The following is a 23,725-nucleotide window of genomic DNA, read 5'->3' on the forward strand; positions in this document are numbered from 1 at the left end:
GAGAGAGAGAGAGAGAGAGAGAGAGAGAGAGAGAGAGAGAGAGAGAGAAGGAAAGAGAAGAAATAACATAAAAATCGTGTATTTTCATGCCGAATAAGAGCTCACCAAATAAATGTGACATCAACAAATATGCATGTGCGTGTGCTGTGCGTATATACCGATGCTTTTATAATTGTGTGTTGATAAAAACCGAATAAAAAGAAGAAGAAGAAGAAAAACACGTAAAATACAACTCGAACAAAACTTTTGTAAATGTAATTTTTTTTTCTTCTGATGCTGTGTGAATGAAACAAATAACAACGAAACAATAACGTTTTTTTTTTAAGTTGGTGCAAAGAATTTATTTTGGTGACGTGCATTTTAAAAACTATTTGAGGTATTTTGTTTTCAAACAGAAATCAAAAAAAAAAGAAACAACATAAGGAAGAAACCAGAAACTCAAAGAAAGAAAAAAATCGAAATATTTTTACTTGATCCCGTCAATTACTGAACTTTTTTCTTTGACGACCTCATTCAAGTTTAAAACTTTTTTCCTCGTTCCGTTTAGTTTTTCTTTTTCATTCGTCGAAGTTTTAATTAAGTGATTTTTCGGTGACGATTTTGTATTGAATTGAACGGTCACACAAGCCCGCCAGTTGTACATTCAAACGAACTGATGGATCATTGTGATACATACGTGCTACAAAAACGATCAGGTAAGCAATGAAAGCTTGATTACTTCCTTTCTCTTCATTTCGCACCGGACCGTTTATGCAGATGATGTTTCGATATTGCGGTGAAATGAACGTCGATTTTCGGTCGTTATCGGACACAAAAAGTCTGTTTGAAAGGTGATTTGGCGGTGAAAATCGCGAATTTTCGGGCAATTTATGATCGTGAATCGAGGATTTTTGTGGAATTATGATCACGAATCGGAATTTGTGTGGAATAATGATCACAATCTGCATTTTTTGGGCAAAATAAGTGACGATTTAGTATCAAAAATTCAGAATTCTGTTTAAAAAAAATGATGAGTTAGTTCCAAAAATGGAGATTTTCTTCCAAAATATGACAAAATTGGTCGGAAATTCATCAAAGAACCTCGAGTTGAGATTCTCAACGTTGCATATGGTTATTGAATCGATTAATTCGGTTATAATTTCGATACGCATTGTGTGTTAATTTGCATTCGGTGTGGAAAACTACCGAAAGCTTAGCCATGTTCATTTGGTTTGTCGGCTATGTTGTTTGTCATGGATTCATGAATTCAAATCGCATCGGTTCCGATGGAATTATGGCTGTAGTTCTCTTGGAATTGTGGCTGCGGTAGCAGAGAAACATTGGTCATATGTGACCAAAACCGAATATGAACAGCAAGAGCAGCATCATTCTCGACCGAAACAGTACGACAAACCGTATAGCAGACAGAATAAATACGCGCAAAAATATCAACACCGAAAATGTTCGGTATGTTTTGAAAGAAAGCCTGCGCACACATCGACACAGCTCACAATCAAATCCGATTCCAATCAGTTAAAGTTGTGCGCATTGTAACGCAATTACAATTCACATAGAAATGAAGGAAAACAAAAGTCGTACTGTATCGACGGCAAGCGAGCGAGCGAGTGAACGAGTGACAGCAGCAAGACGAAGAGAAGTAATGAAAAAAGTAACAAGAATGTGCGGCACAAAGTCGGGCCAGAGAGTGAGGGCTCTAGTACACTCAGTGTTTAATCGAATGTAAGGAAAGAATGAAGAGAAAGAGCGAGATAGAAAAAAAGAAAGAAAAAAAAACCAGATCGTTTGAGTGTGCAATTTATCAATTGACATACAAGCAATATAGCCGCTAATTTGCTATAGTAAATACTAGGCACAAAACAACAATAATGACAACAAACTCGGTACCATTTTACTGCTTCCAGATTCGGTTTCAATTTGTCTCCATTCTTTCATCTTGTTTGATTCTTTTTCTGTGGTTGGATGCTTTTTGTTCGAATGAATCGCTTGACGAGAGTCGCATCGAGAGATTTTTCCTTTTGATAATGACGATATGATATCGACCCTTTAGATGATTCAATGATGTTGTCCCTTTTGATATTGCTCATGACGTTTTTTTTCTTTTTTCAATCCAAATACAAGATTTAACAAAAATTTTGCTCACATGATGCCATTCCAAAGCGTGACATTTTACGCTTTCAATTGCAAGAGAGCGATCATGCTGGTGATAAAGGCTTTTTGGGCTAAATTATATTCGGTGAGTGTTGTGAGTGCGCTTTGTGTACATATCAATTGCTCACTGTGCGTTGAGTTGCGCTCTCTGTTGAGAGAGCCTATTGGCCAACGTAAAATAGAAAAACGTAAAAGAGACCGAAAAAAAACAATGTCGAAAACGAAAATCAAACAAACGCAACACACAGCCAGTAATAAAATTCACTTAATGTTTTCCATTAAAATTCTTCGCGCCAAATTCCGTTTGGGTTCCACACTCACACTGAAATTCAAATGATCGATGATGAATTCTCGTCAGTTGTAAATTTTTCGGTTGTGTTGTCGGTTCTTAGTGTTTGGATAATACTCGCGCCGCGTGAAAATTTTCCATGGTCAATCTGAAAAAAAATATGCGTAGAAAACGACCGTGCAAACGTACATTAATGCCGAAAAGTGAATGAATATCAATTGCGCTGATTTTCGTTCCGCTCTGAAAATGTTTGTGGATTTTGTGTGTGATTATCGCGTATCGTGGCAATGTGGTAGCAACACAAATCAACATTGAAATAAATGCGCTTGATAACAAGCGTTGTTGAAGCGTTTTTTTTTCCTTCATCGAGCGCGAAACACAATAGACTCATAATGATCGTCAGATGTTTGTCGTGTTGATGCTGTTTTTCCTTCTTTTTCGCAGAAATAAAAAACTTACCATCATTTGTGCGACTCCTTCTCATGCGTGTTCTGTGTGTGTGGGTGTGAGAGAGAGAGAGCCGCACTAAAGTGCTGACACACGCGTATAAACAAATAGTATATAATTTGGGCTTAATGAGCATCGTACACGGAATGAATTGTCACTTGATACAAACATCACAATTGCCGCTCGATTGGCTCGATGTTATGACTTGAGCGCCACACACAACAGTAATTCTATCACAACACACAACCGAGTCGCTTTTTTTCTTCAAAAAGAAAAAATGCCAGAAAGAAAAGCCTGTGTGTTGTCACATTGCACACGAGAATGGCATAGGAAGGAAGCACAAGAGGAAAAGAGCACATGCAACGGAAAAACGGCGACCAACAACAATACCATGTGGGCACTCGTGTTGCGTATGCGCAATAGAAGCGCATTAAGAATGGAAAACAATGAAAAGAAAAGAAAATTCAAATGAGAGTGAGAGCAAGTGAGTAAGCGACAAAGTGAAATAGTGTGGAAAACAGAAGAATAAGAAGAAGCACTTGTGAACGAAAGTTTTTAGTTGAAATTGGTAGTGAATGGTTTGTTGTTTTTTTTTCGGAAATTCCAGTACACACTTGAATTCCACAAGAAGCCCGACAAAACGATTTTTCTTCACATTTGATTTGGTTGTGTGTTATTTTGCCATTTGCTCTCTGTCTCGCTCTCGACCAATTTTTCCCGTCGACCGTCGAGCGACCATTTACCAATTTTTCGATCCGTTTCGTTCGGTGTGTTGTTGTGTGTGTGTGTGTTTCGTTTTTTTTTTCTCTTCTTCACTCTCTCTCGTGTGTGGTACACACAGTCAGTTAATCATTTTCGGTGGACGAAACAAGGCTGTATCAACTTTGGCCCAGAATATAAATTTTATTTTTTATTTCTCTCTCACACTCTGTTATCCGAAATCAACGAACAGAAACAACAACAACAAAAGTTAAATGAGATTTTTTTTTTCTGTTTAAGCCGTATTAAAAAGTGATAAAGCGCGAACAGAAAGAAAGGAAAGAAGAAAAAAAACAGTAAAACTTAAGGTGATTTTGTCAAAGCTAAAAAAATTGAATGTCAAAAGACAAACACACACACAAACACCGAGAAGTGTTTGAATTGATTTGACTCTTGTTTATTGCAATTTGGTGAGCTTTTGCCCCCGAAAAAAAAAAACAATAACAAAAACAAGAGTAAAGACAAGTCAAAGAAGAAAATAAAAAGCGCCTTACAAACGCGAGACAGTTTTGTGTTTTTTTTTCTTCTGGTGTGTGATATTGGTTGCGCTTACACGGTGTGTTGCAGAATTCGAGAGAGAAAGCGAACGAGCGAGCGAGAGAGAGCTTGAGTGTATGTTCGAGTGTGACATTGACGCTTTTGCTTCAGAGGTAAGAAATCAATGGACTTTATCGCAATTTCATCATATTTAATGGCCTATAATCAGGCATTGTTGTGCGTTTTTTTCTCCTCTGTTTTGCCAATCTACCGAAAAACGATGAACACAATTGAATCTCTATAGTTTCACTATGACGTTGGCCGTTTCTATCGTGCGCGCGGATTCCCGCATTCTCCCGCCGCTACCCGATAGTGAAATAAACGATTGCGATGGTGGTTTTTTTCCCTTTTCTTATTCCCTTCCCTTCCCAGTGTGTGGGCATAAGAAAGGAATTTTTTTTTCGTTCTTTCTCGCGATTCGCTAATAATCACAAAATCCGAGACTGTGTGATAACAGCAGGCGAATATCATTTGATATGTACGTTTTCCTTTTCGTGAAACTTTGGATACTTTGCAATTTAATGTGAATAATTCCTGTGCGAAGTCGTAATTCGTCGACGTTTCGGTCATTCGTTTGCATGGAAATACGATGATTTGAAGAAAAAAAAATCGATACAAATCGCAGATTCGAGAGACCATTTTACGATTTTCACAGAGAGTCCATGGGTTTCTCTTGGTCAGTGTGTGAAAAATTCCGTCGTTGTTTTTAGATTACTTTGTAAGACTTTTTGACTTTGTTTAATAATAATAAGAAGAAGCTTCGAATAAGAACCAAAAAGAAGCATTCAGTTAGGAGACGACGGACAAAAAAAAACGAACGGAAAAACGTCAAATTCGGTTTGCATCATATTAGTATTCATTTTTCATGTACTTGTTGCTTGTTTTGTCAATTGTTAAGAGAGAATAGTGGCTCACGCGCGCACTCACACTTACACACATTCATACCGATTCTCCTGACTCTCTCTCTCTTTCTCGCACACACACACACATCGGCATCGGGGGGCACTTTCATCCATTCCATGCTGTCTGTCTGTGTGTGTGTGTGTTGGCATGTGTACAATTCCGGGCTGTGTGGTAGTTTGTGTGCGTGTACGTCATGATTTCATGTGTTCTGGTTCTTCGTGTTGTTGTTCTGATGAGCGAGCGCTTTCATTCTAGTTGTCATACATATTTCTGTGTTGTTGTTGTACTGTGCGATTCGATTCCTGTTCTTTGGCATAAGCGATTTACGGCTCCTTATGCACGCGAACCATTTGAATCCATGCTCACACACAATGATCTCGGAGCGCGAAACAAACTTTTGTTGCTTTATAAGCTTCATATTTTTCGCGTTCCATTCTCCAATTGTAAATGGAAATGGCAGAAAAGAATAAGTACCTTTTTTTCCTGTGTACTTCTTTTCTGTTTTTGCTTATTCTGTTTGTATATTTCTATTTGGATAGAAAATGTGGCGTTTATAAGCTAATCGAGAGAGAGAGAGAGGGAGAGAGAGAGAGCTTCTGACACCGTGTATGCGAATTGTGTGCTGTTTGCAGAGCAGCAACAACAATAATCACACAGAACAGAACAGAAAAAAACTCTGCGAGTAAAGAAATGAAACAGAAACAAAAACACTTATTCAGTGGGCATTTAATTCAATTCTTTTTCCTGCTCCGGCGAATATATGCATACAAACACACACTCATACGTTCCATCGTTTTTAAATACATGGGGCTTACACGTACATCGCGCAAAACACTCACTGGAACATTGTTTAGCCAATCTGTTTTTCTGTGTGTGACAATGTGTTTGTGCTTTTTCAAGGTCGATCGCTTGCTTTACGACACGATAATTACATGTATACATAATAAAAAAAAAAAATATATACACAGCAAATAAGCGCGCACAAAGAAGCGAACGAGCGAGCGAGTGAGCGCACGAAACCGCCGTTTAGTAAAAAAGCAGGCAGTGGCAGTGAATGAGCGCGCAAAAAAAACTCTAATTGGTGAAAGAGTGAGGGAGAAAGAAACACACACACACACACACTATATATAGTGTAAAGTGATGATATCGCCTGTGCCCGCGAATCGACATGAAGAAGGCAAAATACAGCAAACATCGTCGTCGTCGTTGTTAAAAAAAAATGTGAATCTTGTTGTCGCGCACGATTATTATTACTTATTGTTGTTGTTGGCGTTGCCATTCATTCCTCCATATTATATATTTTGTGCAATTTTTGTGTTTTCTGATGCCGTTGTGTGTTATTCTCTTCTCTGTTGTTGTTGTTTTTTTTGCGCCACTGCTGCTGCCTTTCGCTTCATTTCATTTTATTATATATTTTTATTTATCATGCAAAGACTTGTTCGACACTTCGTGTTTTGTTATTATTCATGTAAATGCGTTCTCGTCACTCAAGCTTTTTTACTTTTATTATTATTTTTTTTTTTGCACTCTGCTGTTGCTGCCGTCACTGCTGCTGCTGCCGTAGCAAGAGAGTTGCACTTCAAATTTCCTTTTAACTGACTGCATGATTTGTTTCTTCTTCGTTTCGTCTAGAATAAATTGAAAACCATCAACTTGTTTTGCCTTATTTATTGTGCGCTTTTTTTTCTTTTCACTATAAAATTCTATGCATTGCATTGTGTAACCGGCTTATGTGAATGAATTGCTAGCTCACTGATACTTGTCTCTATGTTTGCCGTTCTTTTTTTTTCGTCGTCGCTGCTGTTAACGTTATTCGAATCGGTGTGTTTTGCTATTTTCTTTCGGTCAGTCGATCTGAAGTAATAATAGTAATAAAAAGCGAAACCTTATCACTTGACTCACGAAACTCGCTTTCTCTTTCCTGGATTCTCGCAATGGTTTTGCTCGTTCTCACTCACTCACTCACTCCCGTGCTCGCCGTGTATGTCAAACAACCCCGATAATCAGCATGTATCAAGCGAGCCCCGAGCCAAGCTCTGATTTAACCAAATCATCATCCAAATGCTCATGTCATATTTCGTATGTGCAATTGTTCTGTTGGTGTGCTGATCACTTGCTCGTGTTTCTTCACATCAGGTTTGCTCCCTAATTAGGTCTCGCTCTCTCTCACGGTCCCATTGTCGCTTTTTATTGATTTGAATTATAGCGAATTAGGCGAATATGGAGAGTATACGGCGAACTTTAGTGTTGCATTTCATATGCATCGCTCGCTCACAATCTGAGACAACGATGAGCTCTTTACCCGATGAGCTCTTTACCCGTTGACCCTATATCTCGTTACCTTTGCCTCTGATATGTGCTGCATTTACACCTCTCGCTCTCTCCTTTTGCCTTTCTGCTCTTCTGCTCTTCTATCTTTCAGTAGAACCGACATCATAGTACCGATACAGTGTGTGATAGATCACTTAATCAAAGGTATTTGACGATTTTTACCCGCATGAACAAACATCGCCGCAAATTGAGTCAAAGTGTCAAATATTTTGAATGATTCGATGTACTCGCGTGACATCATTATTGACACCGAAATTCCACCTGTGACACAAAATATGCCGTTCGTGTTCTTTGCTAGATTCCCATCATTTTTCCCATCCTATTTTGCGCTCTTCAGTTCGTTGAGAACACTTGACAAAACGGTGAATGGAACCAAAAAAAAGAGATGTGTCAGTCCGAAAGAAAAAAAAAAAAACAATCATCGGCATGCATGATTTACTCGATGATCGGCTTTTGTCATTTGTCGCACATTTTCTCACTGCTGCCGTCATCACCGCTCTTCCCCCGGCCTCACGAACAACAACAAAAATACATATCGAATGTCCAAAATAGCATTTGATGTGTGCAACATATCTGCCAAAAAGAGACCAAAAACGCGGACACAAAAAACCTGTGATGCTATAAGCCAACGTGTGTATTTCTGCCCAACGGCAATCAGAAGCAACAATGACAACAACAAAAAGTTTATGCCAACGCGATGAATAATTCAAAAGACATAATCAATGTTATGGTCTTGTTGGAAAAAGCAATGGTTAAATACGATGAGCTGTTCAAATTACTCAACACATTTGGCATCTGTGAATTGGGGTTTTGTTGTTGGTTTTGCGCTCTTCTTCTGCCCATTTTTCGCTCTTCTTTCTCTTCCCTATTTTTTGTATCTCATTTTTTTGATCTTTATCTCTTATTTTCGGTGTATTTCTCTCAATTTTGCTCATTTTTCCCTCTCTAGCCTTCTCTCTAGCTAGTTCATTTAGCGGAAACGGTTGAATGCAAATCGAATTTGTGTCAAAAAATTTGCCAGCAAACTTGATAATCGTCCCAACTCGACATCGATACTTTTCATTAGTATCATACTGCTGACTGATTTGTCATTTCTCTCGATACACACTCAATCGCGTGTTCTTCATTGTTCATTCTCTCGGTTTTTTTTGTTGTTGTTGTTGTCTCTTGATCACGATGTGAATTTTATCTATCAAAAGACAATTAAGAACTGTTCAACTCAGCGTATATTTTTTATTATGGCTATCAAAAAGTGCGCTAATAGATTTTTGTTTGATTTCACGCGCTGTTTGCAAAATAAATCCTAAAAATAGTAGTTTGGATCTAAAAATAGCGCAAAATTTCGTTGATACTCAATTAATAAGTCATTTGATAAATGTGTGATTTAAGATTAACTAATTGGACCAGGTCAATAGTATGTCTGTTTTTTTTTTCTTCTCTTCATGAGAGCTTTTGCATCAACAGTCAGCGTGTTCATCGTGATTTCACTGGCGAAGGGCAGACACATTCATATTGGTTGTTGTTGTTTTTTTCGGCCAGTTAACATTCAACACAACGGTCATGCTACTTGTTTTACTGATACTGGTTTCTTTGCATGCATATTTACACACACACACACACACACATCGAAAAAAAGACCTGAAAAATTTCCACTCAGATTCAAAGCGAAAAACAAAATCTTTGACCACAAAACAAAAAGCCATAGCTATCAAAAAAAAAAATAAGATGAAAAACGATGGTAATTTGGCGATGGATTTTGTGTTTCGTCTTGAATTGTTTCTTCTTTTTGAAGAAAGCACCTTTCAATCGGAATCGAATCAATGGAATCGGAACAAAAAATGATTTAAGATGATCGCACCAGGGAAAACTAGAACAACGCCGATTACAGCGGTCTTTTGATTTTGCATAGTGTGAAATGAGATTTTTATTCGCGCGCGCTTACACAAGCGCTCTCTTTCTCTGTTTTCGGTGGCGATTAAGGCAACAACAAAATTTGATTGAACAGATCATAATGTTGTCAAACCTGTTCCGCAAAATCGTTATAACTACATTGACGACGCAGAAAAAAAAAGCAGGAAAAAAAACCAATCTCGCAAGTCACAAAACACAGCGAAGACAGAAGGAAAAAAATAAATAAATAAAACAACAATGACAGCAGCAATCGCAGTCATCGTCGTCGTCGACGGGAATATGAATATGAGAAAAAAACGGCTGCGCGCATGGAACGCACATCAACCATAAAATACAGGTTGTAAGTTCATAATATTTACATAAATCGTGAATTAATTAAAATGATCGGAGAGAAATCCAAGAGGAGACAGAGACAGAGAAAGAACATAGGTCCGGCAAGAGTATCGGAGAGAAACGATGCGGCGATCGATGAGCTGGACGCGCTACCGATGAGATAGTGAACGAATAAGAGAGAAGGGAACAGGAGAATGGGACATAATATACAGCAAAAGACCTGTCGCGCTAAATAACTTCGAAAGAAGCAAAAAAAAAACACTCCAAAATGCTCTCAAGAAAAGTAAAAAAAAAACGAGTGCGATTTCAACCGAAAATACACAATGCATGTCTCAAAATACTACATTGCGTATTTGTATACAACTTTTCTAGTCCGTCACAATCGTATATAATAATTTCGAGTGTACACACCGACAACCGAACTACACAAAACGCAATATCCAAAAATAACAAGATTGGTATAAATTTAAACGAAGCGTTCATTTTTTTTATTATAAGTTCACCCTGTTCGACATTTCATTCCGTTGAAAGTAACAGCGACCTATTTGATGACGGCAAATACGATTGTACGACGACGACAACGACAACAACGACAACAACGACAACAAGAACAACAACAACAAGAACAACAACACATTAGCCGAAATAAAGAAGAAGAAGGAAAGAATTAAAATATAGCAAGTCGCATATTTTTAGATTGTTCAGGTGTTGCTTTTCATATACGTGTGACCAAAAAAAAAAAGAGTAAACAGTAATGACGACGATGATGATGATAATATAATAGGCTTATAATATGATTGTTGTGAATTGGATGTGGTGCGCATCAATGAAGAGCATACAGATATATCGCTAGTGACTGGCAAACACACGAAATTGTCGCTTTCAATCGGCATTGTTTTTGGTTGAGAGAGCATGAGATTGATAGAGGCGCTGGAGCGACTTGAGATGTTGTGTGTGTGCGTTCGTTTGCTTTGATTGTATGCATGTCATGTGTCAATTGTGTGTCGATTCGTTTCGTCCGTTTGGTCTCGCGCGCGCGTCTATCTCTCACGCACGAAATCAATGTTTGACCAACTAATCAATTTACGATCATATTAATTTCCATTGTTTCAATTGAAACGGACAGTCTGTGCTCAGTTCGACTCAATTTATTTGATTTAGCTGTGCCGAATTTTTTCGGTTGCTTTGGTGGAAACGCTGGTGAGACAACGACCACAGTGGTGGCAGAGATGATGAGAAATGTGGCACAGAGTGTCAGCCAGTGCCGACAGCCATGATGGACGACCTGTTCACACTGCTTCCGATCATTTCAACAGCCAGTCAATGTAATCACACAATTTTCGGTCCACACGCAATTTTCTTCACCTCACCGGGCTGGGCTGGGCTGGGCTGTGTGTATGTTTTCCATCGGATGATGCTGAAATCAAAATTTATATCCAAACTCAAAAAATAGCATCGAACGACAAATAAAGATATATTTGTTTATATTTCATTTTATATATCGGGTGGATAAATGCTATTTTTGGCCATTGTCGTTGTTGCCATTGCCACACAGTGTCGCTTTGTCTCGTTGTCAGGTTACTCTCACTCTCGTTTTTCAACCTCACTCGCCTCTTGGCCACACTCTTATTTGCGTTGATTTGCAATGCGTGACAAATGAATAAAATTATGCGTGTGTGTGTGTATGTGAGTTTTTTTTTTGGCTTCGTTCGGGTAGAATGAATGACATTTCGTGTTTCGCATATTTTTTTTATCTCTGGAAATTAATGCATGAAAACGTGTGGTCAAAGATGCTCAGACTTATTATTTCCATGTTTGCTCGAAATGTCATGCACATGAAGAGAAATGCTCGATTTTTTCGTGTCGACAGTCGAAACGTCGATTGAAAACATTGAAATGAACAATTTTCTTTCGACATGCAAAGATGCACTCAAAATGACCGAAAATAATTGAATATGAACACTGAATAGTCAGTGGTGAAACGGGGATCAAGGGTGCGAGCGTGGGATCGAAGGAGAAGGAAAGAGAGAGGCCTAGAGAGGGAGAATGAAAGAAAGAAATCGAGTGTCCAAAAATGAAAATTCTGAATTCAGTCACACCGAAGGTATTTTAGTGTGGTGGAAAATATGTGGGTCGATGGCATCGATGGCGATATGTCGATGAAAATATGACGATTTTCGTTTGCGGAAAATCAGATTTGTTTCGCTTCGACAAATTATCGAATCATTCGTCGGTTGAAATCGGCATGTGCTATTTTTCATCATAGTCATTGGAATGATTGACACTTGTTTACCTTGTGTACTTCTCCATGTTTGTTGATATGCTGAGATCAAATATACACCAATTTCCGGGGCTCTGTCTTAGGCCTTTTGAATGGCAACCGTTGTTTGATGCAGTGTGTCGGCTTATTAGATATAGTATGTTCGACGAGTGCTTGTATCTCATCAACACTAATCGGAGCTTACCATCTCCGCGAATATGACGCATTCATCAAAGCGAAGGAGGCGTTCGTTTCCATTTCGATAAACAAAATCAAAGGCATTTTCATGATTATTCATTTTCAAGTTGAAAATTCCAACTTATTTTCAACTTGTGTGCGTTTACATCAATTTTCATACGAAAAAAAAAAACCGGAAAATATTCCCTACCCATTTTCTTTGCACTACGAACAGGCATATGATGCTGAGACATTCGAGCCTGTTGGCGATCTTAACGACGGGCCAACCCATTTGTTCGGCAAGTGAAACAACAATATTTTATTTGGGTGTTGATTTCCAATTAAAATAACTCCAAGGCACTGGAAAGAATAAAAAAAATAAATAGCCGCACCGAATTAGAAACCAGCACGAGTTTTACCTTGAAAAATGCTCGCAAGACAGAGTTTTTTTTTCTCTCAAAACTCAACGCGATGGAGAATTTTCAAATGAAATCGAGACGCAAATGAGAGAGATAGACTCAGGATAGTATCCTTAACCATGGAAATAGGAAAAATGCGTCAAATTTCACCGTGAAAATTGGAACGAAAATTCGGGTCGGTTGCGCCTGTGATAAATGTCGAACGAAATAAATTGCGTACTTGCTTTGGGTTCAGTCGACACCGTCACAGCGATGAACGATTACAGTTACATGTACACATTTTAATTCCGTTTCAAGCCTGCCTTGTTGTGCCCATTCCTCCGTGCTGTTCATGATTTTTGTTGGTGTTGTTGTGGTGGTCCGATGGACGTCATTACATTTCTATTTCTGCTGTGCATCCCATTTGGTGGGTTTAGCCGAAGCTCATCCCGGCCGACCGATCGAAATGGTCGTGTGCGTTCGACGGTTTGTTTCACTTCTCTCCGTTTATGCGTTATATATGTGTGTGTGTGTGTGTGTGTGTGTGTGTGCATGTCGTTTTCGATTCTTTTCTTGTTTGTTTTGTTTTCCCTCTATCGATATGTTGTTGTACGTTGTTTTTCTTTTTTCGGTTTTGTTCACATTCAATCAATATTACGTGGAATATTCAACAATCAGCGTCAAATGATGACTCGGTGTCAGAGTGCTTGACAAGTGAATAAATATTTATCAAGCAAATAAATATAAAGTACTTTCTACTACACTCTTTTCGGTTCTGTTGTGGCCCTTTTACTGCGCTTTTTTTCTCTTCTTCTTGTTCTAGTTCGCCCTCGGTTTTTTTTCCCTATTTCTATTCATTTGCCTTCTTACTACTTGCGACCCTTGTGTCGATTCAAAGCCGAAACAATTATAACTTACGGACCGTAACTTACGATGTAAAAGGCACAAGCTCATTTGCAATTGTCAATCATTTCTGGTGCATCTGAAGCTCAATCGATGTGCACCAAGAAAAAGCCCCTCATCATCCGCTCATCTGATCGCTGTGTGGAAATTCCAACGCATATTCTGCGTACAGCTCAACTCTGACTGTGATGTTTGTATGCAACTGGGTGCGCGCACCATAATTGAATTTGTGCGTGGGATGAATGCTTCGTGACAGATACGCAACAACTCAACTTCGATACGGGTTGTGACTGAAGGGTTGGCACACACGTACATACACATAAACACACTTTTTGCGCACTTGTTGCCTGACACTGAGCATTACAAATGACCCTGCGTGAGATTGTTTTCATTGGTTATTGTTTCAGACAATGTAAATATCGCATCTTCGACAGCAGAGAAAAAAAACCGAGCTGTGTGTGCTCGCGTGCGACAGCATGAGAGAGATGGAGAGAGAACAAGAGTGAAAAAGAACGAGAAAGGGAGGAGAAAGAGATGGGAAGATGGCGAGAGAGACAGCAAACGGACAGCATTTCGAATTAGAAGACAATTGATAAAGCATATATAACAAATTGAAAGGGAAAACACACGTGAATGTCAATGGAAATTTCCACACTCACAAATCGAGCGATAATTGAACATTAAATTCGGACTTTTATGCTCGCTCTTTGATATGTCTGCCCGTATTTGCAAACATCGCAAATGCTCATGACTCATCTCATCGGCGATGCGGCATCGCACAACTTTCAACTGATAAATATGCACGAATTTCGTTCGATTCGAAAAGAACAAACGACGTTTGTCAAACGTGTTATTTTCGGTCTGCAAGAAGTTTTATTTTAATTCATTCGACCAACAAAAGTTGTGTTCTATGCCTGTCATTTAGTGGAATTTCACATTCCAGACATACAGCAACTAAGTGACCGAATAATCAGTTGTTCGGAGTTTTAAGCCTTGAGTTGTAAAATTGAATTTAGTTTATTTGAATTGTAACATGTACATAAAAAAAAAAACCATCAGCATGGTAAATGAGGTGACACACGAATGCATTTGCTCTAAACGAACTTCTAATTGACCACCGCCAATACGAAATTACATTTGCCATACATTTTAACAACTTCATTGCTCGTCCGGTTCTCACTCACTCGCTTCTCTCTCTCTCTGTTTCTCTGTCTCTCTTTTTCTATCTATCTATCGCTCCCTCTTTCTTCCTCTCTCTCTCGCCTTCTTTTCCACTTGCCCTTTGGTTTGATCGCTCTCACTCGCCCCTTTCTCCATATCACTTCAACAAATCTACCGTATCTTATTGAAGGGTAATCCAATTTAATCAACATTCAGCATAAATAACCACATATACACACAATCCAAAATCAAATGAAAATTATTCACATCGAATTGCCACAACCGATATATATTTATAGCCGATGGAATGGTCTGAAATCCATATGAAATGAATATGCTCAAGCATTTATTGTTTCGCATAGAATCAATTGCGTCATCGACCTACTATTCAAAAATCAGTTGTTTGGGTTTGTTATTACGGTTTTGAAATGGTTTTGCTTTGGCTTTTTTCCACACACTATCAACGCATACACACAGAAACCATCACTTTGAAAAGGATACCTTTTATCGATGATGTCATTTTTTTTGGTCATTTCGACTTTGATTCCAGTCCTCGTATGTCAGTCTACCTGTTTTGTTTCTTTTTCTGTAAAAACTTTGATTCGTTTCTCCCATTGGACTATAACTCGACCCTTAACATGGTTAATTTTACTTTGATATACACGAAAATAGCATTGATCGAAGGAAGAAATACATTTCGAAAGTAGAAATGATTTCTCATCTTCAAAATAATGGTTATTTCCTGGAGTGGTTTCGGCCAAATGCCAAGGCCAGGTAAAACAATGCCGATAAAACGACACAGAATATGAATCTAACAGATGGAAACAATCGAATGAAACACATGTTTCGGTTGAAAAAAAAATGCATTCAGACAATTTGAAAAGTGCGCAATTATTGGGCGTCAATTAAGAGTTCGTTAACACTTTCCACGAGACTTTTCGCGAAAGCACGTACAATGAATGCAAAGGTTGTAGCCAAATCAAGTTCACGTTAATTCAATTAATTCGAACATTCTTCTGTGCTGCAAAATGCACCACATTCGCCCATTATTTTCGTGGAAATACACGTAACGGAGGTTTTTCGCGCGAAATTTTTTCGAATAATTCGAACGATTCTTCGGAAAAAATTCACGTGGATCGATTGAAGAGGTGATGCAAAAGTGATTATATTTTCAATGATGTATGTATTGACATCCAACGATGAATCTAATGCATCCATTTTTACGCATGATCTAGGTTGTTTCAATTGGAGCGAAATATCAAAGAAGACTGTGACTGAGTAGACTGATGGAACGTTTGTAATACGTAGATTTAACATCTTTCATGGCAAAAGAATCGATTTTCAAATGAAATCTTATATTTAGAAAAGGATCGATTTCCAAAATTAATGAATGAAAGAACCACGAAAAAATGTTCAAACATGTTTACAAAAACTTTTGGGCTTGAACCATGGATTATTTTAATGGTCCGTTCTATATGGCAAAATTCTATTGTATGTGTTATTTTGCCATATAGAACGGACCATTCAAATAATCCATGGCTTGAACAAAATTTTATTAATATTGTTTAAAAAGCTGATTGCCTTACGGCATCTGATCTGTTTCGTGATAATGATGGCCTCAAATCCTCTCTAACCACATTTCTTCTCTCACACACTCTATCGAAAGCCAGGTCTTGATAAACCCAGGTCTTGATTTTTATCCCGAGAAAAAAAAAATCCCCAAAAAATGACTAAAAAAATGCAGTACAACTAAACTGAGCTTCGGCTTCAATAGAGATAAAATCATGACTTGATTGGTACAAAATCAAATGAATTCACCGGTGAAAGCCGTCACATTGATTGATAAAACGGGTAAGTTTGATTTGAAAAGTTAGCAAAAAAAAAACTCTTCAATAAAAGTTGTTACCACAATAAAGTGTCTTCATTTGATTGGCGTTTTCATGTCCAAACCTTATTCGTGAATTGTAATGAAAACGCTATTTGTTTGAAAGAATTTCAACTATTCCGTTTATAAAATGCATAAAATAATTATAATAAATGCAACTTGTTTGCCATTGCGCTCTCTTCTCTCTGTTCTCGCTAGTTCCATTGAAGCGGAAATCAGTTCGTGTCGGCTGCAATTGTTGCAAAAACGTGTCGAGAGTATTATTCAATTTACGTCACATCAAGATATGGGCGATAATGTTTGACTACACCGTATTTGTGGAATAAATACAGAAACACACAATTGGAATTGGAATGTGTGCATCATGAAAATAGCAATTAAAAGTTTGCGTTGAAAAAAACCATTGTCCTTAAATAAGCGCATTTCAACTGATTTTTAGTGGATTACGATTCGGATTATTTCCCGTTAGCTTGGCAACTGCAGTTCGTGCTGCACCTATGAATTCAGGCAAACCAACCTATGACGACGGTAAAATGGGGCATCAAAACCCAGAAAAATCATTGAAGAGTGAAATTAATTAGTCAAAGACGATCAATCGTACACGAAAGTGTTGTGGTCCATATAAAAAGTTTGATAACATCATTGAATGCAATCGATTGGTGACACGAACGATTGCACGCTCCACAAACGAAAAATGCAAACACCGCCGATAAAATTGACTGGATCTAGAAAAAAAGTTGAATACATTACACGAGACACTAAACACATTTAATTTGTATTGGTGCTTCCCCTCTCGTCCAAATCGATAATAATAATAATGAGTGTGGAAAAGTGTGGCTGTGATTGTCCATAATACCTATGGCACTGCTACTTGATATACATCAAAAACCGATTTTATTTATCGGTATTCGCCTGGAAACGGTGCTATTTATTCATTTATATTTGAATGAGAAGGAGAAATAAGAAATAACATATAGTATAAAAGGTTTCAATAACGTCAGTTTTACTAAATAGACCCTTTGGATGTAATTTTCCTCATTAAATGCTGATTAGCCGTGATTGCGTCTCTCTGTCACTTGCAACGGCAAAAACTTGTTTCGTTTTTTCTGTGATTTGTGGAAAAAGTTGATTTTAATTGGTTTCGGTGACTGCATCTGAGCAATTGTTCTAGGTGATGATTTGAAAGCCATCCAGGGCATTTTTACCGTTCTGAAATGTGATGATACAATTGATACGTAAATTCGATTTCACCTTTTTTGAATCGATGATTGTGCTGGCTAACGCTAAGCCAAATCAACTAAATATTGTGCTTTTTGTTAAGTACAATGTTCGTTATTCTGCTGTTCGTTCAAGCTAGATAGCTGAATGGAAGATCCTTTGAAAAAAAGAAGAAGAAGGGTATTGGTTTCGGACATCAGGGTGGTTGGTATAGGATTTTTTTTGTATGTGTGTGTTTCGATCTAGAATAGAATGTCAAATTTTCTATCTTTTGTACTGTTTGACTTGGCCTGGCTTGGTCAACTTGGCTGGAAGCACAACGAATCAAAACAACAATGAGAAATCATAGCAACGGAAAAACGACAGAAGCAGAAATCAATACACAACAAAATAACGATTCAAATGCACGGAGGCCAATAGAAAGAAGCTCTCTCTCTCTCTCTCTCTCGCTCTCCTGCAAACGAACGAATGCGAAGGAATGAGCGAGCGAGCAAGCAAGAGAGTGAACGAGATAGTGAACGAGTGAGCGAAAACATGAACGAGAGACAGAGAGAGAGCGAACAGGTGAGAGCATAAGCTCGTGTGTGCCTCACTCTCTTTCGCCTGTTCACGTGTATGGCCCCGATATGCGACTTCGTCGTTGTTGTCGTTTGTTGAAACAAAACGATGAATGGTATATTCAATCCTCGTCCACATCCGTATCGCGCGCGTTGTTGAATATAATTGTTCTACATGTGTCTGTGTGTGGCTGTGCTGCAAAGACGAAGCAGGCAGAAGCACCTGCAGTATCGTTTTCGACATTCATCATTCTCATATCATAGCGCACACGAACGGAATCGATTCACACTCGATTCGAGTTGGCTCGTGTGTATCAATGCTGTATGATGTTTACTATATAGCTCTGTGTATGTTTTGTATATATAGCGGTTTACATTTTTACTTCTTCTTCTTCTTCTTTTTTGGTATGAAAGCCGTGTTGCTGTTGCTGTTGTTGTTATAGACATCCATGTTGAAGGTCGTGCGTGTGTTGCTCCAGCAACATGCCTGATGACGTAAATTCAATTGTGGAAAAACATTCCCTGTCTTCGATGTTGCTTTTTTTTTCATTTGCCAGGCAGCAAAAAAAAAACCATACACATACACCGAGAGAGTGAGCGAGGAATTATTGCCATTAAAATGCGATATCGCAACCGTGGAGCAAAGTAATATGAAACGCTGGGCTCTGTTGATTTGAATGTGTCGATGACGGTTATGGTGGTAGTGGTGGTGATGGTGTTGTTTCATTTTTATGTGCCCATGGTACGTGGTATTTTTGTCCTCGATGTGCTTACTTAAATACCTGCAAAATATGTGAGCTGTTACTTTTTACTTTGTGCGAGAAAATTGAGCGCAATACACGCGGCTATATCTGAATTGCCACGGAAATTATTATTATTCGCAGCGAGAAAGAGAGACGGAGAAGGAGGGGGGGTAGCGAGAAAAAAGTGAATTATAATCAAGTAGCAACAGAGAACATTTTCTTCGGTGTCAACACTCGAATTGCAGTGATCAAAACCAGAATTTGCTTATGCAATGGCAATGGCCTAAGATTGAGCATTTGCATTCAGTCAAACATATTTATTTCCCACAATAAATTCGACATACACATACGCACACGCATACACTCAGTTTTCCCCATTGAATCGCTAATTGCCCAAATGATCTGAACCAATAAAAGCAACAACCGCATATTCTGCGGTGCGTTTTGTTATCACACGAATTAAGCTGCTCCATAAAAAATGTTATCACGTTTGTGGCTTTTTTTTCGTCGTCGTCTTCACCTCTCTTTCTGCAATGTTGACTTCTTGTTAAATGAGGCGGTGATTCAACAAGAAAAAAAGAAACACGGCTCGGTATGCATCGTCATCCGTTCCATCGTAAATTATATCCAGTTTTAATTGGGCGCTTTTAAAGCATTTTGGATGATTATAAATGCCATAAATGACATCATCAGTCATGGAATTGATCACTGAATGTACTTGGTTTTGAGCGCACGAATGAGCAAACGAACAAAAAAGATTTGACTGAATGAAAGATGGTACAAACTGAAGATTAAGATGCAAAGAGAGCGTCTTGTTGGCAATTCGACCGTTTGAAACACTGACTTCCTTTATTGGTATCTATGTTTGTTGTTGTTGTCGTCGTCGTCATTTTTTGTTTCATGCAATCCAGTAACGGTTTGATTGGTAAAAATAATCACCGATTGCCAAAACTAGCTCGAAAAGTAGCTCAAAACTTAAAAAAAAGCTATACAAATCGCCGATTAGATACTTTCACTGGAGAAGTCATTGCACTTTGACTATTCGAAAAGTCTGGTTTGGTATTCGATTTTGAGATACACACCTTTCTCTTGCCAAATTAAAGCAACCGATTACAAGAACCATAACCGCACACAATACAGAAAAAATAGCGTAGACCATCCATCAAATATTTAAGTCAAATTTTTTTTTCTGCCATTGAGAGCTTGTGTGATAATAAAAGTTGAAAAAGAAGAAGAAGAAACAAAAAATTGGTGCAGTTCGATGGTTCTTGAAATTAATTTGAAGATATTTGGTTCATATATGAACGGATGGATTGTTCCGAATCGGAATAAAAGTTTCGTTAATTTTTTTGGGAGTACGTGTTTTATTTGGCCATTTTTGTTACCATCACCATCAAATTCATTATTACAACGGTAAAACTAATTTGAATTTGAGTGTGAATTGAGAGCGCGTTCTATCGGGCATATGATGTGATTTTTTGCAACATAATTCCGCTCTTCCTCAATGAGAGAGTCATGATTTATCTGTTCCCCAATGAGAGAGAGATACATAAAGAGAGAGAGAGAGAGAGAGGTAGAGAGTCTAAACTTTGTGCTTGTTCTCTTTGCATCGGTACAAAAATACGATCGAATCGTCCACACGCCAATCGATTCAAGATGTAATTTTATAAGAGCAACTCACCAGAACGGTGAATAGGCGAGTGAACAAGAAAGAGGAACGAGTGTGTGAGTGTGAAAGAGAGACGGGGAATTCATTGAGCATGTTCAATAGGATGCGCTTTTGATTTAAATTTAAATCAATTCAATTGAATTTGATTCTTTAAAGTATGAGTGATGATTTTGCGGCATGGGCCAAAGCGAGAGCGAAAGCGTGTGTGTGTGTGTGTATGCTATTTTCATCCGAATATGTCAGCCACCACAAACAATGGTCATGAGCAAGGAGCAAATAGCATCAACAACAACAACATCGACATCAACTACCAAAGCAAAGCAAAGCAAAGTAAAGCATTGCCTGATCGGTGTTAGTGTGCGCGCAAAGCCAAAACAAGCGGCCAGAATAAGCAAACACCGAGCGCAAAATAAGTAAAAATAAAAAGGAATCCGTTATATCCTATTTTTACTATTTTTCGACATTTTAATGATTTTTTTTCGGTTGCTGCTGCCTTCATCATCTGAAAAACCACTTCTTATTTTTGTTTCCCTTGCTCTTTCTCTCTGGCGCGCGCGCGCTCTCTCTTTTCAACAAAACGCCGAAGTTACTCTCGGAAATTTTATTATTACCCTACATCTACCGATTTCATTCTCCCAAACGAGAGGCCGAGTGAGAGAGCCGCCGTCGCCGCCGCCGCCGCCGCCGCTGATTCTCTTTGTGATCTGTGTTTGTTGTAGGAGACACACCGAATGATGCGCGCATGAAAATTTATTTTTGTTATTAAAAAAAGAAACCGAAACGAAACGGCCCATGCCACGGTTGGCTCTGTTGCCGTTGTTGTTGTTGTTGCTACACGGTTATTTTTTTGTTAGTGCGCGCCGCAACCGCTTCATCTTCATCATCAGCATTTAGTATGAATTGAACGCTCATATATTAGTTGATTCAATTATTTTCGGTTGGATGGTATCGACCAGCAACAAAACGGATTCCGAAAGGAATTTGAATCATACAGCAAAAAAAAAACTCTTTGAAAGTCATCAGAAAAGTGCTTGTCAAACGGAAGCGAAAAAAAAAACAGTTTTTTAATAATGGGTATTGATGATCAGGTTTTCGATCAACGGTCAATGGGTTTGATGTTGTCCAGTGCATGGCCAAACAATGTGACTGTTTGCCATTTCGAAGTGGTGTGTTGTGTGATGTGTGCAGGTGAATTGCAGTGCACAAATTGTCCAGGTGAACGGAACTCATACAAATATTGCGGTGGATGACGGTTAATTTTTTTTATCGCGAATGTGCAGACCCATGGCCAACAGTGATAGTCAAACTCGGACTAGTGATAGTGAGTGATGAAGTGATAGCGACGATCTTATGATGTGCGTGTCCTTTTGATTCAATTACATTCGGTTGCCGCGAGTTTTGTTTGTGTGCGTGTGCGTGCGTTCGTTCGTTCAGCTCCAACGTAATAAGCTCCTATAAGTTTGTTCCAATAAACGTGCATTTTGTGCTTTTTTTTTGACTCAATTCAATTGTTTGGCTCCAATCGATGACACAAAAGTTCCATTTTCTTGGATGGTAAAAATAAAAACGGTGAACACTTCGACCAAATCAACAACAACGTCAATTAAAATAAAAACCAATCAATTGCTAATGCGCACTTTTCGATACCAATTTTTATTCGATTTTTTTTTTCTTCTGCGTTTCGTTCTCCGTTCGGGAATCTATTCCTTTTTAAATATAGTATCTATCAGTTGTATCAAGTCCCGATGTAAATGCCATTATTGTCAGTTTTATTTAAAGATTTGTTTCAACTTTCAACGGTATTTTTATTTCATCTTTCCGAATCGCAACGGTTATTTTGGTATGATCTTAAAATAGTATGATTCCCGTAGATTTGTTTCAAACAGCAGTTTTGTGTACCTACATTGTGTTTACGAATTAATCTATTTGTGCTGAAAAGCACAAGCAAAGCGAACAAAATGAAGAAAAAAAAAATTGTACGCCTTGACGCCTTGCATGCTACTGCCTGATGCTATTTGTTATTGCTCCTTCTGCGATTTTACGACGATTCGCGCATTCTATTCAGATCATACGAATCGATCACACAAGAAAAGCTTTTTGCCGCTTCTACACAGAGAATCAATGGTCATTCGATAGATGACGCGATCTTACCTCAGAATCGAAACTTCATGTTCAAATCGCTGGATTCATAATCAGGACGAAATATTATTCCTTTTTAAATTCAATTTGCTTCTAGAAGCACTTTTTTGATTCGTTAACTCTTTTTGACTATTTTTTCACTTTCGTTTTGCTTGATGTGAAGTAGTTATGTGTTTTGACAGTAGTTCTCAAAATGTGTATAAAAACCTTAGATTCTTCCTCTGATTCGTGAAGAGTTGAGTCAACTTTAACTTTGAATACTTGAAATTTTCGGTTCAATTCTTGCGAAGTGTTGATTATGATGAAAACAAAATGCAACCAAAACACTCATGATACAAATCTCGACGTTGCTCACTGCATTCATCAATATGTAAAGTAAAGGAAGTACGGCTAAAAATAACGATACAACTTTATATTCAGCCAGAGCTTGACGGTGTTGAATAAAAATAAATAAATAAAAAATAAACTCATTGAGCTTTCCGGCATGCACAGCATTGTTTAACCTACTGAAAAAGAGATGGCGATACAATTTTCCCACCAAAAATTATTTCAAAAATACACAATCGCATTTGCACCAGGATAAGAAGTATGTTGAGCATTGCAAGAATGAATTGACTGCCACCGAAACGTTCATGAAGTTACTTCGTTGAAGTATCATTGTTTTTATTTTGTCAAAAATGATTTCGCTTTGATTGATAATTTTCGAAAGTCTTTCACATTTGATGTTTTTTTACGTTAAATTTTTTCTTCTAAAATTTCTCTTTAAACCTCCTTGGGTTTTGCGTTTTTTGTATCTTTCTTGTAGAGAAACAGAAAAAAAAACGGAAAATCATTTTTATTTCCCAAAAATGAACGAAATAATAAGCAAAGAGGAAAACCAATATTCTATGTTAAAATCCGTCCAAGCATCGAGTCCTGAAACTTTTCACTCGTAAACGATACTTTAAGTTCAAAAAT

General features: G+C 38.1%; 1 protein-coding gene across 9 annotated transcripts in view; it reads left to right on the forward strand.

The window, feature by feature from the left end:
• The window catches only part of LOC129573382 (myocyte-specific enhancer factor 2), an 88,070-nt gene that overhangs the window by 1,595 nt on the left and 62,750 nt on the right, over positions 1–23,725 (forward strand). For 2 of the 9 annotated variants that reach the window (XM_055453850.1, XM_055453857.1), the window contains exon 1: positions 1,566–22,469. The exons of 2 other annotated variants lie outside the window; for them this stretch is intronic. The gene's annotated coding sequence lies outside the window, so the exon portion shown is untranslated. Of the gene's footprint in view, positions 1–8; positions 696–1,565; positions 22,470–23,725 lie in introns of those variants that run through there. 5 more of the 9 variants (XM_055453852.1, XM_055453858.1, XM_055453849.1 and 2 more) reach the window with 4 other exon arrangements.

This window comes from Sitodiplosis mosellana, unplaced genomic scaffold (assembly GCF_009176505.1).
Source record: "Sitodiplosis mosellana isolate CC-2019 unplaced genomic scaffold, AAFC_SMos_1.0 Smas_scaffold_6062, whole genome shotgun sequence".
Taxonomy (NCBI): Eukaryota; Metazoa; Arthropoda; class Insecta; order Diptera; family Cecidomyiidae; genus Sitodiplosis; species Sitodiplosis mosellana.